An 18,060-nucleotide genomic window follows, 5' to 3' on the forward strand; every position below is an offset into this window, starting at 1 on the left:
TCATTAAGTATAGTACATGCAATAGTCAGTATCAAAAAATTTACATAAAAGCATATTATAACTTCTTATATGAATAACACACATATATATATATATATATATATATATATATATATATAATTTGAACTGGTAATGGAAATTACGGGAAAACGGCTGAACGGATTTTAATAAATGGCCCCTCATTTTGAAGCTTGGAACCCAAAGTTTTTCGGAAAAATAGTAGTTTTCAGTGAAATGTCAATTTTCCTACATAATTTTCGTATTTTCCAAAATCCATCTGTTGTCAGTTTTGAGAACTAGCTAATTGCATTCACTGCCGACTTGATGTTCCCTTCGCTTTAGCGAAGCGAGCATCAAGTCGGCCGTGTTGCATTTCAGAATAAAACAAAACACACACTACAGTAAACAATATTACACGAAGGCCATGATATGCAAGAATGCTGACATATTTAGAGCTCAAATTAAATTGCTTATTAAAAACTTAACTTACTAAAAATAATTTACAGGTTCGATTCTGTAGTGTGTAATTTTCTAGGTACCGCTGTATATTGGATATGAAAAACTACAAAACTTGAGGTGGTTTGATGACATTATTACCATTAGAAATGAAATATTATTGTAGTTAATGCCATGATGTGGCTATTTTTCATTAATTATACATATTAATGCTATATTGATGATATGAAATTGAAACGTTTTGGGGTTATATAAGTAGATGTAGAGAATATCTTAAATTAGATTTTGATTTCTATATTTTACTGAGTGGCGGCTATATAGTGTAGGCCTATATGTTACTGAAAGCTATAAAACTTACGTAAGATAATAATAATAATAATAATAATATTATTATTATTATTATTATTATTAAAAATCAAATATTTTTATAGTTATCAATCAAGTGGGGTTGGGTCTTTTCATATATTTAATGGCGGTGTTGTGTAGATATTTATATGCGTGGTTCTCTTCAGTATTGGCTCGAGAGAGAGTATCTTTCATTATTATGGAAGCAAATAACTTTCAGAATGTCTGGTATTCTTCATTGAAAATAAATCTGAAAAATGTTTATTTGAACGTCTAATGAACTTAGTTTGCAGCATTTGCTGCACAAGCCACTAGTAATTATATATTTATGTTAGTCATATCTAACAACTCATCAATTGAATATAAAAGATTTAAAACTAGTCATTTATGAATTCTTGATTTAAAAAACAATATTTAACCCTTAACTGGTATCATATGCCTGTGAGACGGGGTGTGGATTTTACTACGCACTTACTTAAGGTCAAACACAACGAGGGGCGTCCGACTTTCACAGCACATAACCAACACCCCAACTGAAAGGTGTATAAACGGAGGAAGCAGAATAACCCTTGTAGGAGGAGGGATGGCAATGCAAAAGTTTAGAGTCGTCTCACAGACGTCACGATCATAGGCGGAGAGCAGTTTCCTTGGGGGGGGGGGGGCAAGCAAAACCATAGAATCCCCATATAACGGGGTTATGGGGGACATCATTTACCTCCTCCCCCATTATACCTTGACCGTGATACAGTACTATGTCAGAATATGATCATTTAATAAAGGTATTTTCGGGGGCATCTTTCTTACAGTGTTAGATCCATATCTGCGATGTTTCGGACCGAGTTGTATAAGGCTTGAACTGTAGGTCTACTGCAAATTATAATAGGGTATAACTTAAAACAATCTCCCTCTTTTTTTTTCTCGTACAGAAACACATGCATTACATCAATAACATTACGTAACAGTGCTAACAGGAACTTTTTACATGAAGTTTACCTTCCTCAAGATAACATATGAAATATAAACTCTAATTATTTTATTTTATTTCGTCTTTAAGTTTATTTTTTTAAATTATACCGGGATCACTTTTCTTTTTTCTGCATTATTGTGCAGTATGTTATTCATATTTCTCCAATTAGTGGCCTGAACACCTGCAGACTTGTAACACATACACATGAGTACAGGCTGTTACAAAAGAAACATTACAGTGCTTCCATTCCTCAAATGAGGTATAGCAATTCTTATATACATTCAGAAATTTAAAGTAAATTTTATAATCCAGACACATGATCTGAAGACATTAATTCATCAATTTAAGCACAGAAACTTAATTATAAACAAAAGCAAAAAAGATCTTTTGAATTCAATATTTTCTAACGTTAATAGAAAAAAAAGAGTTGAGATAAGTTTGGGGGGCAGTGCCCCCCGTACCCTCCACCCCATAACTCCGCCTATGGTAATGATAAATAATTTTAAGTTATCAGACTTTACAACTTTTATACTATTAACTTTTACTACGTCACACTACTTTTGACCAATAAAACGGTACGAAAGGACGTCTTTCAACCAATCATGGCTGCTTATCGCACAATTTTATCGCGTCCCTAGCATTTGTTTAATTTTATCGCGTCCCTAGCATTTGTTTATCTTTATCACTACCCTAGCATTTGTTTCTTTGTTTGCCAACAGTTCAAACTGCACTGGTCTGGACGTCAAAAAACAGAAAATTATAAACCACTCCAGTCGATGCACAGCACTTTCAAATATGACTCACATTGGTATTCAAGAACAAAAATTAATAAAGATCACTGGTCATAGCTATGCATCTTCCCTGAAACCCTATTTACAAATAAATGAAGAGTACCATTCGGAAATCCTGAATAAGTTGAGGGATACACCATGTACATCACCGAGTTCACTTCTTTTACGCACACGTCCAATATAACATCAACTGAACCACCAACCACTAAAACATTCAAATTTGAAAATTGTACCTACTTTCAATAATCGTTTCTTTTAAAATTATTCATGTTTCTTGTTTATTTCATCATCCCTAATTAAAACTTTTCTAACACTCGTTTAGATTATTTAGGTTATGTTAGCTTCTGCTATATGATATTATGGATAGTCACGTATCAGAGATTGTTTAATACTAAAATTTATTGAAAATCATCTGTCAAGTGACGTTGATTACTGGGATCCGGATAATTGAAGTGGAATGCAACTTTTTAAATAAAAATGAAACTGAAAGCCTTCTTGACTAGCAACCGTCCACAGAGTTGGCACAACTGATAACAAGAAAACAGCTAAACATAACACACTACTGCCATCTAGCGTAATATTTGTAATTTGGAGATGATACAATAATACATTTGAAGACAGTTGTATTTTCGTAAGTCAATTAATATTTTATTGTATTGGAGTACTTCGTTACTTCTAATCTTCATATACTTTCTTCTAATGACGGACTCCACTATGTGAAGTGATAAAAAAACCTTGTTGCTACAGACAATTTATAGACTTGCTAAACTTTATATTTAAAAGACTGTAGATTCATATTTCACCATTATCTGTGTAAAAATAAGTAGTATAGATAAGTAATATACCGTATTACAAAAACTAAAACCCCTAGCATACCGCTTGGTGAATTAGGGTTCTTTTCCCCGGATATTTATTAATAATAATAATAATAATAATAATAATAATAATAATAATAATAACAATAACAATAATAACAATAACAATAATAATAATAATAATGTTAAAAAATGTTATGTTTTATTTAACGACGCTCGCAACTGCAGAGGTTATATCAGCGTCGCCGGATGTGCCGGAATTTTGTCCCGCAGGAGTTCTTTTACATGCCAGTAAATCTACTGACATGAGCCTGTCGCATTAAGCACACTTAAATGCCATCGACCTGGCCCGGGATCGAACCCGCAACCTTGGGCATAGAAGGCCAGCGCTATACCAACCCGCCAACCAGGTCGACAATAATAATTATAATAATAATAATAATAATAATAATAATAATAATCGTGTAATAGTCAATTAGATCCCACTCGACTTTTGATTTTCTCTAGATAAATCAAAACTTCTCTTGAGAGATTACTGTTGATAATCTAGGAAAATTATTGGTAATTTATTGTGAAACTAATTATGGACATTAATGGACAAGGCTTGGTAAAAATTGATTGTATTTGACTTGTTTGTATACTGAATTTATGTCTAAAACATGTTTTTCACATTTCATTGTTTATTTCAAGTATAACTAGTTTATGTATTTGTTGTTCTTGTAGTTCTAGTAGTAGAGGTGTAACGGTAAATAAAATTTAAAATTATTAAATTCCTGTGAATTCCTGATAATTGGAAACATGTTTTTAAAGAAAACATTATTTTTTTGTTAGAGCCTATTTCCAATTCTTTAGGGCCGTATTCATAGACATTTCGCAGCACTCGCTACGATCGTACTAAGCTAGCCCCGGCTATCCACTGGTTACTAGTACAGAATTCAAATCATATCCTATCGCTAACACTACTTTATGAATACGAAAAACGCTGATAATCCACCGAATGCCCGCTCTAAAAATGTCTATGAATACGGCCCATAATAGAGACTATTTCCTACACTTTTAAGCCTATTTTAGGCACATAAAATTACATTTTAACGACCTAAAAATCCGTACTCTAGTTATCATATTGCAACTTCTACTTGCCGTGCTTAATTTATGTATGCGTTTCGCAATCGCAACCACTGGAATTATATTCGTTCGTCATGGTTTCTATGTTACACTGTGAAAACAGCTAACCATAACACACTACTGCCATCTACTAGCGTACTATTTGTAATATTGAGATGGTACAAATTTTGAAGACAGTTTTGTATTTTCGTAAGTCAATTAATATTTTATTGTATTGGAGTGCTTCGTTACTTCTAATCTTTATATACTTTCTTCTAATCGTGTAATAGTCAATTAAATCCCACTCGAGTTTTGATTTTCTCTAGATAAATCAAAACCTCTAGTGAGATTACTGTTGATAATTTTATCTCTCTTGATCGACAATGAAAAATAAAGTCACTGCAATATTAAAATAAATCATTTTACATGTTTAACTGACAGGGCACAATGGAGATGAAAGCTTTACGTCTGTTAAAATGCGCTCGAGGCATATAATAAAAGAAGCTTGATTACTTGAGTATTGCAATCAAGAGCCCTTTCCTTAAACTTGTAAATAAATAAGTGGATTGATGGAGTTATATCTTACAGGTTTGGAATATTAGAATTGTATTATGACGTTCATACAAAAATTACGTGTTTCCACGTGCTCTAGATGAGAAACTCACATTTGCAAAACATTAAGAGACAAATTAGATTTCTGTGTTAGCAGCAAAGCAAATAATAAGTTTAAACACTTAATAAGGGGCTTAGTTACCACTTCACATAAAACTTGAAAAAAAAAATAAAAATAGATGAATGATTAAAAATTTATGAAGCCCTTCAAAGCAGATTTTTTATATACAGTAAGGCCACTAGCAGATCACAAAGCGGGAATTATTATTGTATTTCTTTAAAAGCTTCAATTTCATGCCCTTTCAAAGAGCTTGATGACCATCTGACCCGTATTCGAGTAGTGTAGCACACTGTTATATTACTCTGTTGAGTTAGGAAGGTGATATACCGCACCAGAGTTGTACGTAGTAGATCTTTCCCACTTGTTAATTTTGTAGACCGTGCTCAGAAAGACAGGGACAGATATACTATCACAACAATAATACAGGACTAATGAGGTAGCAGGCACTTGTTTAATAGGACCTGCCAGTTGGCTACCGGTTTAAAAGTGCTCGTGTGAGAGTGGAAGACGAAGACAGAGTGTCTTACAAACAGGCATGTGTGTTGTTGCACCCACTGTCTTCCTGCTTTTTATCTACATTCATTTTCACACATTACTTGTATATCAAAGCGTAGTACAGTATATCATTTAATTATTTATTATTATTGTATAACTACTGTGCTGTCTGCTATAACGTTGCTTGGAGGCGACGATGGTATGTTCCAATCTCGCCAGAGGCAGGAATGTCGTGTATTAATTTTAATATATTTCCGTCATAATGCTGATCCAACGCCACAGAAATTCCATCATGTATCCGTAAATTTCGGTCGAAAAATAAAATATTTGAGCATAAAGCCATAGAATAATACCCTCGAGGATTATGAAGGACCTTCGATAGATGCTGATGATAATAATTATTATTGTGATTAATATTAATAATATTATCATCGTTATAATAATAATAATAATAATAATAATAATAATAATAATTATTATTATTATTATTATTATTATTATTATTATTATTATGTTTTATTTAGTAGTGTGACGTAGTGAAAGTGTAATAGTCTATGGAAACTGCTTGACTTTAAAATATAACTGTTCTGCACATCATGCCAATGTTTACATCAACAACATGTGCCATTCCACGTGCTCTTGAGGAAGCTCTTAAAAATGTTTGGACTTCAGTGAAAACACATCCATGTTATTGCGTAAGACATTGCTGTTCATTAGCGTACGTAAATTACCATTCGAAGATTCTTGAGCGAATCTTATGAACCGTCGTCAGCAAGCAGACGTAATAAATATAGCCTACCATTGACTTTCAACTTCGTTATTGAAAACCGTGAAATCAGAATCCTTAAAAATTTACAAGAACCAGCAGATACTACTGCTACTAATACCACCACCGGCCTACCTCTATGGAGTAACGGTTAGCATGCCTGACTGTGAAATGAGCGGGTCCAGGTTCAAATCCTGGTTGAGACAAATTAACTGGTTGAGATTCTTTTCCAGGGTTTTCCCTCAACCCATTAAGAGCAAATGCTGGGTAACTTTCGGCGCTGGACCCCGGATTCATTTCGCCGGCATTATCACTTTAATCTCACTCGGACGCTAGATAACCAAAACAGTTGATAAAGTGTCGTAAAATAAACCAATTAAAAAACCCACCACCTTTGGTGATGATGGTCGTGGTTATAGAATATCTAATTTGTTTAACACCAATCTCGTAGGAAATTTCTAGTATCAAATTCCTATTCCAAACATACGAAACCGTCAGTGAACTGAGCTACGGCTGAGCAAAAAGAATAGCAATAATGAAATTCATTAGAGTCCTGCAAAACCAATTGAGAATAATATGAATATTGTATCACGATACTGAACGCCTGGCGGAGTAGGCAGTATGCAAAGCTCTTCCACCATGCGGACTGCCTTAATTTTCGCTCGATTTGTTTCGCTCTCTTTGTGGGAGGACGGCTGGAGCTTCTGGATATAAAAGGCAGATCACGTCATTGAGCCATCCAGATATCTTCAAGAGCAACAACATGCAGCGTAAAATGTCATCCATCAGGAACCTGAAAGTAGCCTACTTTTTTTTTGTTAAAAATTATATTCTTTCTTGAAACTGTCATTCTATCTTCTTAGAAGTGGCTTCTTAATAAAATAATAATGTATATGTACTTACAGTATTTAAAAAGCATTATATATGAATAACAACTTCTTTTTAGGTATACATTTTCATTTTACGAATCAACTATCTACAGTATGAAGGTTATGAGTTATACAACGTCGGAACGTAAAAGTAACTAATAAACAGTGTATTAGCTATTCTATATAGCCTATAAGGGGTGTAACAATGATAATCGTTAAACCTACACTCTACTGTAGTGTAAACCTTGCACAGAAGGACAAGATGGCAGACTCCGTAAACAGCTGATCGTTTGTTTCCTGACTTTTTTTTTTTTTTTTTTTTTTTCGAAAACTGAACTAAATATGTCCTGAAAAGAAAGTTATACAGCCGAAGCAGTATATTGAAACGATTATTTAATAAATACATAGGGCATTTGAAGACGTTGATGGTATAAATAATTGTGGCAATAGAAAAATAAAGCAGTACAAAATTCATTTTTATCCATTTAAATTTAATGATAAGAATTTTAAAGGAAAATATAGATTCACCAAGCAATATATACGAATTGTTGCTGATGTTGTAAAAGAAGATTTGAAGCAGATGGATCTATAAGTTCTGAACTGCAAATTTTAATAGCACGTTGAAGTCTTCGCACATGGGGAAGAAATTCTAAATTTCAAATGTCATTCCTCCGAACAGGGTTTTCTGATATACATACGCGACTTGTCTATATTATAACTCCTCAATTGTTAAACGATTTTAAGTTGAAAATGTTTGTAATAACTGCATGAACAACATATTTTAGTTAACTTCTGGAAAAACGTTTTTCTTAATTTTTACAGAATGTGTTATTTCAACACTTTATGTTTTAAAATTAATGTGGGCTATTAAATAGCAAATAGAGCATACCATAAAGCTACAATTATTATAATTTATGTTCTTAAGATGTGTAAAACACACAAACCTGCAAAATGTCATTAACGTACCTAAAATAATTGAGTTATGAAGGAAAACAAATGCAAATTTTAAAGTTTTGACACACAAGCGATATATGTGTCTGTTTTATCTCTTTTTTCGTGTTGTATGCAATTCTGTGTTTTTTATCTGTACTGTCTATTGTAATTAGGGCTTTGCCCTGTTATGGACATATATAGGCCTAAATAAATAAATAAATAAATAAATAAATAAATAAATATAAGAGTAAATTTAAAGAGACAGTGTAACTGAAGTGATATACGCGTAAGTTAAAGGGAATATCTGGATAAAACAATTACAAATATGTAAGAAATTCTACCAGCGACAGAAAAGGAAAAGTGTATTGTATAAAAGAATTAAATTGAAAAATGTGATTTTTTTTTCTCACAAAGGTATAGGGTAGATCAGGGTAATTGTAAACACTTTTCACTGATTTCAAATATATTTAAACATTACACAACCCTCAGTAACGGTAAGCATGACAAAGAAACATTGTGTTATTTTTAGATCTTTCTTTTCCCTGAAAATGGGTTTAAAATAATAAGATTGACTTTTTTCATCTTTTAATTGCTAATTTACGTTTACCCCACCTGTTTACATTTACCCCTTTGAGAGGGGGCAATTGTAAACACGAATTTTCGCACGGGCTATCAGACACTGAACATTTTTTGTTCTGTTTCAGAAGAAAGAGCTGTACTCCTTCCAACTCCAATTTTGGTCACTGGTACATTTGGTCCCTTTAACCTATGATATATGGCGATATAAGAACTCCGTAACTCTCCTGAGCTTCATGATAACTCTAGTTACTATTTTTCACATCTGTGACAACCTTCTCTAAATCCTCTACAGTGTAGTTGGATGGGGGTCTCTTTGATTACTGCAAAGTACGAAATGTAATCATAGTAAAACATGTTTACAATTACCCTCAAGTAATTAAAACTATAGGGAAAATGTAAACACGTCATAATTTAATGAATTGAGATTATGGGAGATCTCAAAACCATTGTAATAAATGTTAACTACTATATATTACTCATAAAAACAACATATTTTTTAAAAATAGCACTGTACGTTTACTTACAATTCAAAAAATGAAGGTGAAGCAAAATTGTTTCTCAACTTTTTTTGTAGACTCTAATACAACATTCGTTCACAACTAAGCAGTTACTCCTATTTGGCGCCAAACTGCTTTGTAGGTTAGCCAACATGTTAATTTAAATATTCCGCCGAATTAAAATTTTTATATTGACTGTTTTGTATTTCTCACAGCATTTGTTTACAATTACTCCCTGTTTACAATTACCCTCATCTACCCTACCTCACTTCACATACATCTATGTCACCATTTGGTTTGATTGGAGGAGGCATTTACAACTGAAAATAAAACTGTTTGTCGGCGATACGAAGATGGTTTCTGAGAATCATGGTTATGACATAATCGGTTAAACGTTAGGCCGATAAAGTTTTCAATATGCCACAAACTTGATGCAAAACAAGACTCCTCCCGGAGGAAGTTGTTGAAATTTTTCGTCATCCTCACTCAGATTCAATTTCGAGAAAGTTGAGTTTCATTAGCAAGCACGAAAACCAATGAACTACCGAGAGTGACTGAAACTAGACATTAAATAAATAATGTTACATATAGGATAAAAGTTGCAGCTTAACCTCTGTGGACACCACGATTAGAACACAATGTAATTTGAAATTAAGAGCTGTGACAAGAATAGCCAGCGTAGGATATGGAGCGTGCAGAGTATCCGCGTGTGTAACGGGGTTTAAACTCCTGCACTCCTGTCACATGCGTCCCTTGAATAATTATCCTCGGCAGAGAAAACGGCTCTCGGCTGCAATTCTCCCGTTACTTGGCCACTCGGCTTAAACGTTTTGTCTTCATCTTCGTTTTATTTATTGTCTCATTTAATAGCACAATCCATCGCATTGGGATAATACTATTGCCAGTACAGGCACGGTTGTGCTATTTTCCGGCATTGAAATGGAGGCTTTTGTGTTGTACTGTGTTGTCTCAAACAATGAACTGGCACCATTTGTCTGCATGGTTAGAGAGTTCCGCTGTTTACAAATTCCCTAATGCACGCAGAGGGGACTGTGTTAAACAAGGGTGAGGCGATATTTGGACGATAATATGTGATATGGTATACATTATATCAAATGACATGACATGAAATGACATGACATGACATGAAATGACATGACATGACATGACATGACATGACATGACATGACATGACATGACATGACATATCGAAGTGTCAGTTCAAAAAGAGAAACAACTCAAAATTTAAAGTTTTGAGAAAGCTGCATTTTAAAGTTACATTTTGATGTGAAAAATTCAAGGATAATTGGAATTACTCCAAATTCTGTTAATGATGTTTCTTATATATAGTAAGTTCCAATTAGAATGATGTTATTTGGATTTTTCACTGCACTATGAAACTTTAAAATGCAGTTATCTCAAGAGTTGTTTCTCTTTTGAATTGCCCCACCGATATACAGTATATGCTATGATATGATATGATATGATATGATATGATATGATATGATATGATATGATATGATATGATATGATATGATATATCGATGGTGTTGAAGTAAAAGGGCTTATCCCATAAAAGAAATTTTTTTCAGAAACATCTATAATTAAATCTTAACACATTATTATTATTATTATTATTATTATTATTATTATTATTATTATTATTATTATTATTATTATTATTATTTACTTTATATGAAGGAATGTAAACATAATTGTCAAGAACATATCTTCACGCCGTATAATTAAATTTTAATTACACACAGCACAAAGAAGTCACATTTAAAAATGAGAATAAACACCGTCGATATGATAATATGAATCACAATATTGAAAACCCCCACATGTCCATTTCCTTTTACGAAATTGAGTTATATGATTTCGTATTCTAAACATGTAGACTCATGATATTATGAAGAAAACCCCAGATATTTCCATCAACATTCATTTTAGCTAAAGTATTAAGAAAAAAATAACAAGAGCACAAATATAGGACCTGAGATGTTTTTTGTATCTCCTGAAAGGTTTAGTTTTCTAGACATGTGGGGGTTTCTCAGTATTCCGGTTCATATGATAATAATATATGATGTGATATATGATATGAAATAATACGATATATGATATGAAATGAAGTGATGTGATATGGTATGACATAATATGATATAACATGATATGATATGATATATTATATGTGGTATGAGATATTATGTAATATGATATAAAATTATCTCGTATCTATAAAAAGGTCATTTAGTTTAACTATGGTACCGTACATTATTATGTTCACAAAATTGGAAAGTTAACTAATATTTTGTGCTCGAGTAGAAGATCTTGGAAAACAGAAACATATATGAAACGTTTATCTATTTTGAGAAAAATTAATTTTTAAAACATTTATTTCATTCACCCAAAAAATTACAGATGCGAGGTATCATTTCTCAGCCATCGATATTATAATGATATGATATATGACAATATATTTCATTTATTCTGAGATTCATTTCAGTTTACAATAATACAAATGACTGCAAAGTCCTGAATTTAAAATGCCTAAGTATGTAAAAGCAGAGCATTCCAGAGGAATACAATAATAGCTAAAATAAAAATGTAATGAAGTGAATAAAAATACTGTATAAAGTTACAATAATACAATCAGTTACAAATATAAATGTAAGGCTGTAGTGTTCGAATTGATAAAATTGTTGACATATTTTTTCTAGTATTTATATTAATTACAATATATTTGGTTTTAAAGTTTTTTGCCATTTAGTTATATCTTATTATTAACGTCCATTTTAATTATTGTGGCACCTGACTTGGTATTTTGAATTACTGGCACGATGACAACTCATTCTCTCCTATTTTGTGATTTAATAGGTAGGCCTACTAGATAATTCACAAATCGATTACAAAATCGTATTATGAAAACAATAGCAACAAACGTTCATGAAACAGCACATGCATAGTATTTCGGATGTAGTTCTTAAAATACATACAGTCTAAAAAGTTTTAATCTATTATTTTCACGTTAAAAATAATCTCTTTTAAATGTTGAAATACAGGTGATACATTTTGCAAACGGTATTCAGAATTAGCTCACTATAGAGAAGAAAATGTTTTGACCACCGCACAGAAAATAAAATCAAGTTTTCGGAAATGCAATAACAGAAAAAATATCGCTATTCTAGCCGATGTGGTAGGTCTACTAATAATATGTATTGAAACATATATTCAAAGAGAGGAATTTTCTTCCGTCGGTTGGAAAAGAACACAGGAATGCAGAAGTTGTCAAAACAAATCCCCCGTCAATTCGAACAGTATAAGGATACGAATACATGATTATATACTATATATACAAATATAATAGGCCTGTAATATAATATAATACAATATATCGCAGTATAAGCATTTTTTTACTCCTGGAATACTATGACAGTGTACACTCGAGAAAGTTGTTACCGATTTAAAGTGATGACCTTCAGGTTCATTGTCAGTGTTACTATATAACGTATCAATTGCAAGTGCACGTTGTAGTAAGTTCATGTTATATGTGGTGGGTTATCGAAGAATATATACTGTCATTTCAAACTATAGACCTAAACATGCAATAGATTGAAATACATGTTACCTTCCTGTGATTGTTTATCTATGAGAGAATTAAGTTTCTCTGTTTCATTGAAAAATGCTGGGTTTACAGTGAAAGACCTGTCCTTGGGCAGAAAACTGTGAATGAATGAATATTTGATAGATAAAATAAGAGTGTATTAGCATTAGTGTTATTCCTGTAGTTAGGAAGGGTTAGTGACCAACAAGTTACCAAGTATAGACTGTTCCTATATAAAGCGTACCGGTATTCGTAATATATAAATAAGCGTATTAAGTGAACAGATTATGTTCTTTACAGACGTGATGAATTGCATTATGATAAAAGTAAAAAACTTCATTGTGTTACAGTAGTAACATATTTCCTTCTTACGCTATTAATATAAAACAGTGTAGAATATAACTACAGTATTTATATTAAAATGAAAGGCTAAGAAAGAGATAAGTAACAATTTATATAGTTATCAGATATTCGGAAAGATCTTGTGTCCATTTTTGAGGATATTCGTATATTCAACTGATAACATTTTCGAAATGATCAAATTTGACAAAGATTGTAATAGACTATATTTTCTTCTTATAAAAATGGTGCATGTATGTTATGTTTAAAAAAATCAGGACAAGAAAGAAGAAAATACTCATAGAATACGATTTATAAAATTTGTAAGATCATAAAAACCTTGAATACACTCTTGAAGACGATATATTAGTGATATTATAATAATGATGATGGTCTTAATCATTATTTTCTTTATGATAAATTTTTTATCCATCAAGCGCTTTCCTATCTCTGTTGGAGATTCACGCCATTCTCGTTTCAAGGATACTTAATTTCTACATAAAACAAATCAGATTTTCACTGGGTGAGATTTTCGAGATATGGGGTACGGTATGAAATTGGCCTTCACCAATGACATTAGAGCGAAATAATAAAATTGTAAAATAAATAAGAACATAGAAAAATAAAAAAGCAAATACTTAAGTCAGAGTAATATTTGTCTTTCATTAGGTGTAGTACTTATTAGATAATTTAATACTGATAAATGAACTAAATTATTTATGTTCGTAATGAAATAAAAATAATACTGCAAGAGACTCAGAATAATTGACGAATTATATGCAATTCACGGTCTACAACATATCGTTCATTAGTAAATTAATTCCCATTCAATCGACAGTTACAATGTCAGCGTTTTTCAATGTGTTTGTAATTTTAAGTAAAAACTATAAATGTGCTCTGCTCATAGTCTTGTCTATGTAGCAAACAAGCTTACGAACAGATTATAGTCACTGTTATTTACATACAGATAACTCTTTTCTTCAGTTAAAACACTCAAGTCAGTACTTCACAGCCTGCCGTGTCAGAAAACAGTTTTTATAAGAGAACGGACTGTACCTGGATGGTGTATATTTAGAAGATGTACTCACCATTAATATCTCAAGCAGTCTCGAAGCGGCGTCCAATGCAGCCAACTCCACTGGGTGACCCACATACAATTTCACTTTTCATATCCAATAAATGATTTAAGTACCACAAAAAAATCACTTGATAACCACAATGGCAACAGATCTCCACCAGAAGTCTTGTGAAAATGTTTCGGTAGATGGAATCGGTGTCAAATTTAACACTTGTACACGCCCACGTCACTTTAGCGTTGGTTATAATAGTTTAAATCAACAGTATTGTGTTTCGTTTGCGCCATAGAAAACACTCAAATCCTAACAAGTCGGTAAGCTTGATGCTATCTTTCAAAACCACACTCTTCGGTGACATTCACTATATGATTCTGACACGACTGAATCATTCTATGACTTAGCTCTCACCTTGTCCGAACTCAGGTCCTCTTTGATTAGAAAAAGTTGGAGGGGAGGATTTTAATGGACAAGTAGGTTAGCACTGTATGTACATAACAAGTATAGACGATGTACCAACACCTGATGCTTTTAAAGAGGTTTCGGTGAAAGGGAAAATCTCACCAACTGAGCTTGTGACAAAGCCAGTAATATAAAAATACTGACTTTTCTATTCCAGACTCTTTTGTATTAAGTGCTTAAGAAACACACACAAATGTTTAGACAGTACCATAATCACTTCAGAAAGAAATCTGCAGTAGCAACATTTGTTCGTAACTTCTCTTCCTTGTACACAATATTTTGTGGAAAAGAGAAATCTGTTTGTTAGCTACGTTAAAGGTGTGTTTACACAATATTCAATTACTCTGTTCAAGGATTTGTACTCAAGGATTTTCAGTATGTGATAATTATGCCCCTCGAAGTAATTTTTGTTTGTATATGACAGTTATTATATCCCAAGGTACTCATTTACGTCTTGATCAATTACTTAGTTGCCTTGAGCCTCGCCTCAGTGCCAGACATGGTGAGGTTTGTGTCACCGAGTGGAAACAATCGCTACTCGTGTCATGTGGGATTCTTCCGGTTGTTGCATGCACAAGATCTCTCCAAGTAAGGCACTGCTAGTGACTTTTCTTTTTTCCCGGAACCAAAGTTCATTGACCACTGACAGCGGTTGTTGAAATTAATCGTAATGATAAAGCTTCCTTAATTTAAGTGTCTTCAACTACGACACCGAACCGAAAAGTTTCACAGATTAATTGAACCAGGTTTGAAATCCAGTCGTGATCCCTTCAATGAGATTGTGGTATAGCACTTTGAACAGTATCTTTGATCTAAACTAGATACTAGTCAAGATTTGAAGCGATCGGCAGTTGACAGCTAGCTATTAGCATACACAGAATAAATAAGGTTCACTAACCGATTGGAAAACTATTTCCATTTGGTGTATTGAATCTTCAAGGTCACTGCCGGAAGTCTTTTGATTGACATCCAGTATTATCTTACTCACTTGAAAGTTTATTACTTTTGAATCACACTTCCTTACCACAAAAAGAAAGTTACAGCAAGTGTCTTAAAAAGAATTCCAAAAATAGTTTCCATTGATTGATGTCCCCTTATATAATTCGAATGGGAGAATAGTTCGTTAAGTGTTCTTTCCTGAAATTTTCACAAGATTAAAATTTGGTGTTGCAATAGTAAATTTGATAGAAACTTCCCTCCAAAATTCAGTTGTTGCACATGTATAAAATCCACATGACGCATCTGTTACTATATTATAAGTACTTCAGCGATTGTTGACACCTCTACACGTTTTACACTTGATATCACTATTATCGATTTAAGAAAGCATTCGTCACAAATTATACAGGTCTAATAATAACTTCTCTTCAGGGAAAGGTAATCCTATGATAGGCATCACATTACGTGCTGTGTTGACTACACGCGGTCACCAGAGTGTTATTTTTATTGTTGATATATTCACAGAACTAAAATATTTGTCACTATTGTCATTGTGAGTAACATTCGACACAAATTCGATAAAGGAAGTCTTCTGGAAAAAGACGTTCTTTAAAAGACACACGATAAAAGTTGTTGTAGTATCCATTAGATTATCACTTGTGCGTTATTTTGATTGTTGACACATTGATACGTTGCCGCTGTTGTCGAAATGAGAAACTTCCATCACATAAACGATAAGATCTTCACTAAAAACGACGTTCTATAAAAACTGCACGATACAAGTTGCTGTGGTGTTCACGAAACTCACACTTTAGCTAATTTTGTTATTGGTACCTTCTTTTCGGTCCATTTTCTGTCGCGAAATGTCATGGACATTGATCCCGGTAATTGGTGATGCGTTCACTTGTGAAGAGACCAGTAGCAGCTTGACGGGATAACACCGTCGGATTATCACGCCTTGCCGCTCAGGTCCTCGTCGTTGGCAACGCTCTGAGACCGCCACAACCGCCAGGCCAACCAATACTGACCGACCGAGAAGACTTGAAACGTTTCTTCAGCCAGTTGTTACGTACCTGGGGGTGTGACGTCACTGCATAACACGTCATCCGGGTTTCCCTTTACTACAACTTCGCTCCTCGTGAGGTCCTACACAGTCTCATCGCGGCTGGCAGACCCCGCGGTCGCTCAAAGGCTTGCCCGTCCTCCTTGAAGAAGAGAGGTCTCACAACAGCTACTATTTTTTTATAAACAAGTTTAGGTCATCGCCATCGGAAATTCGGTGAACACGGAAGTGTGTTCGATATTGCACGTGGTCGTCTTCACTTTGCACTACTTTGCTCTAGGTTGATCGTAACTACACTGCGATGGCTGATGCAGTGACAGTTGTCAGACTAAATGGATTTGATTCTACAATAGATACAAACTTTCGTATTTAGGTTCAGTTGCAGTTCAGCCAATTGAAGATATTTTTACATAGGAATTCTTGCTTATCCGACAGCGAGAACTTCGATTACCACTAAATGAACTCGATCGTTCCCTCTCTATCGAAGCATTTCGTCGAAACTGTAAATCACTTAACCGTCATAGATGTTGCCAGTGGTGCAGTGTTAGAGGTGAATCTATATTATGCCAGAATGTTGATAATGGTTAATGGAATTCTAACAGTGGTGATAGAGGTCCACTCCAAAAGCCTGTTGTAACTTTCGTCTTCGTCCATCATACATTTCTTTGGACAAGTCGGATTTGAACCCGGGTCTCCGACATGAAACGCCCACGTTGTAACCGTTAGAATAACAGTTGCTTCAATATAAAGACCGAAGTTCGATCCCGAAAGATATAGTGTTATTACTGCATTATTACATAATTTTTTTTTCATCATCATTATCTAATTATTATTCCTTCTTTTCTTTTATATTAATTTTATTTTTCTTCTTTTTCTTTCGGTCTCCGCCTTAGACCAGTGATATGAAAGCAAGCGCAATTTTCTGACCTTGACGTGCGCGGGCATCAAGCGCTAGGTATGGAAGGGGGAAGAATTATGTATATGAATAAGCAGCCTGTTTTATTAAGAAAACTGGTGCACAAACTTCAAACGAAAAGTGAAATTTTATGTAGTTATTTTTATATGGTTTCTTTCTGTTCGATATTTTATTTATTGTCTGTAAAACAAAAGTACTAACACTAATTTCTTAATATTACACTTGTGTTTAAAGAGTTAAGAAGAAATATTCACGTAAATTCCATAGTAGTACATTATACTATACTAAGTGAATGAAACACATCATTCATAAAGAAAGTGATATTCCAAAGAAAGAGATTGAGTATGACATGGTAAGTTGGAATCGATATTGAT

The 18,060-nt window shown here is 33.3% G+C and overlaps 1 protein-coding gene across 1 annotated transcript in view; it reads right to left on the reverse strand.

The window, feature by feature from the left end:
• The window catches only part of LOC138702909 (ras association domain-containing protein 10-like), a 429,646-nt gene extending 412,933 nt beyond the window's left edge, over positions 1-16,713 (reverse strand). Inside the window, exon 1 of the mRNA XM_069830308.1 lies at positions 14,322-16,713. The gene's annotated coding sequence lies outside the window, so the exon portion shown is untranslated. The remainder of the gene's footprint in view (positions 1-14,321) is intronic.
• Between the last annotated feature and the right edge of the window lie 1,347 nt (positions 16,714-18,060).

The sequence above is a fragment of the Periplaneta americana genome, chromosome 1 (assembly GCF_040183065.1).
Source record: "Periplaneta americana isolate PAMFEO1 chromosome 1, P.americana_PAMFEO1_priV1, whole genome shotgun sequence".
Classification (NCBI taxonomy): Eukaryota; Metazoa; Arthropoda; class Insecta; order Blattodea; family Blattidae; genus Periplaneta; species Periplaneta americana.